The sequence below is a fragment of the Dermacentor silvarum genome, chromosome 4 (assembly GCF_013339745.2).
Source record: "Dermacentor silvarum isolate Dsil-2018 chromosome 4, BIME_Dsil_1.4, whole genome shotgun sequence".
Lineage (NCBI taxonomy): Eukaryota > Metazoa > Arthropoda > Arachnida > Ixodida > Ixodidae > Dermacentor > Dermacentor silvarum.
In genome coordinates, this window is record NC_051157.2 from 50,378,845 (window position 1) to 50,381,712 (window position 2,868).

Consider the following 2,868-nt stretch of genomic DNA (forward strand, 5'->3'; position numbering starts at 1 on the left):
TATATACCCGTAAATACGAGCAGCAGCAGACAGCAGCAGCCGCCACCACACCGAACTCGGCAAAGTAGAAAAAAAAAGGCTTCCCGATCAGCAAGGGGGCTCATTTTGCATATCGTCAAGTGCAGCGTGATATTTGGCTGTGCCCCTGAACACGTTAATCTTGCAGTGAAAGACTTCACCGTGAAAGTCCAAATCTTATAGACGCTTTCACCCACCTTATAGACGGTCTGCATTTTGTAAACTACATTGCTTACCATAGGACTGCTCTTTCGAACTTCAAACTATAGACAATAGCACATATGAATGGCTATTCATAGAAAAAATTGTTAACATGTTCATTCCCATTGGTCTATTAAGGATCCAGAAACGCGAGCATCACCGCGGGCAGTTGCCCATGGACTTGTTTATTTGTTTGCCTGTTTTGCTTCCATTTTAATTTTCCTTTAGCTTATACTTTTTGTACACTTCAATTAAAAGAACAACTAATTTTCACTGGGCTTTCCTTGCCTTCATTTTCTGTTGGTTTCATAAGGTTGGGATAACAAAAATCGGGCCCTTCGGTTCCCCTTTTTCTCGTTCATCGCATAGCGAGGATATCGACTCCGGCAGTTTTGATGTCTTCAGGTAGCATACGAGGGTTTATTGGTCAGCTGCCTGCTCCTAAGGTTACCGTACTGAGTGACGCCATTGGCCAAAATGATGTTCCGCATTCACCACAATGGCCACGAGTGGCGCTGGCTCACTTTCCGGGTTGGTTCTTGTACACATGCATAAATACCCAAGAATTAATGTGGACGTGGGAACAGCCGCTGCCCTAATACAATCGGTAGTGCAACCCACGCGTAATGCATAGGTTGCGGTCGGGGCTCCCACCGGCGGAGATTCGTTTTTTCGTCCACTTTTATTTCCCTAGCTTACAGTTTTTTTCAACACTTCAATTAAAGCTACAAATAATTTCCACTGTCGTTTCCTTGGCTTCATTATCTGTTGGCTTCCTGCGGTTGCGAGTAACAAAAATCGTGCCCCTCGCTTCCCCTTCTTCTTAGTTCAAAGTGAAGTTAAATCACTTATAACACAGTGCATGACCACCCGTTCCAAGCTGACAAAACGAAAAGAAAAAGAAAAAAATGGTGCATGCACAGGAACAAAGTCAAAGCAGGAAAGAAGTGAGGAAACGAGGTAGTTGGGGACAGAAGCAAGATACCAGAGAACGACAGAAATAACGAATCCACGGGGGGGGTGGCCTCAGAAGCGTGAAAAAAAATTTTGGTTGGGATAAGAAAAACAGAAAGAGCAGAAACGTTGAGCTAAGGCACGTTTTGATGTCAATTTTATTACCGGAGAGTGCCTCCATCGCCAGCCCTCTTACGCAAATTTTAAATTGCCGCACTGTTCTCCCTTTTCGTTCGTCATCTCCATTTTCGGACAATTTGGGCCACCTCCGCTGGATGCCTTTTAAATGGGATGAAACGTTCATCGACTCACTCTTACCTCTTTCTTTTCTTTTTTTCTCTCTTCTTCTTCGTATTACTACCACATATTGTGCTTGCTTTCCACGTTGAAAACTTATTTTCTCTGTAGACCCTTGGCCTTGCAGTGATGTGGACGGGAAGAGTGCGACTATGGGCCAATAAAGGGAGTTCCCAGGCAAACAAAATCGAGAGAACTTCGCAGTCATGTGCTTCGCGCGGTACCGCATATCACACCTATTTCTTTTCGCAGCGACTCCTCTTCGCCGTCTGCCTCAACTCTCTCTTTCTTCGCATTTAAGTTTCTGTACTACTTTTGTTGCTGCTGCCTCTGCTCATTTCTTCGTGCAGACGCGCCGCATTTTCGTGCCGTCTGCTGAGCGTCTGACGCTTCTGGCACGCTTGTGGTTCCTTCGCGCTCAATAACGCCGATGCTCTGGTCGCTCGTGCGTGCGTGCACGTACTCACAGGACGAAATTGTAAATGCGCAGTAAAGATAATAAGTCGGAGCCCAGGTTGCCTCACTGAGTCGAGTTGTTATGCGTCCCCAACTAATGCATCTACTTTTTCCTCTCTCTCAGAGCTGCGCCAAACAGCTTTTCACAGTTTTAGCCATCAGCGCGTCCAATCGCACAGTAGAACGTATATACGAGCTCACTGGCTCCTATTAATCCCCAGTCCGGCAATATTTCTTGTCTTGCTTTGCTTTTCTTTTTCTTCATTACTGCTTTCGCACCCTTTGAATAGAGAGGTATTTACAATGTGAACGAAGAGAATGAAATAATTGGTATCGGAGCTTTGAATAAGCCGTTCACGGTACAGTTAGCAAATAAGCATGGCGGGAATCAAGCTGCTAGCCAGATCATTCGCGTCGTGCATGCAGCCTAGTCACTAATCACTTCGCTGCCACGTCTTGATTATCCTTTCAGAAAAGAAATCGAAATAAATATCGGTTTCGCCCACAGTCCGAATGAGTGACAAAAATAGCTTGCACGCGTCTCTTTCGACCCGTCGCTTTGAAGCTTCGGCTTTTCCTTTTCTTCGGCTTAATTTCGTGGTTTTACCTTGTTTATAATAGCGGGCCCGTAAAGACGTTGGTGTGCAGCACGCAATTGTAAGGCGCGCAGTCTAATTACTCTGTACGCGTGATAACGTAGGTCGTTCGACGGGGATCGACTGACAGTTCACGCCGATGACCCTCCTGTCTTATCAACGTTAAGCGGTTACTTTGCGCGCCCATTGCAAGTGGCGTCAACTTACTAAAGGCCCAATGTAGCGTACAACTTGTATATATGCAGACTATGATGAGTCATCGGTGGCTAATAGTTTTTGACGCGTAACGTGTGCGTAAGGTTGCACTGCTCTAAAGTACAAGCATATCTACTGCCCCTTCAACGCA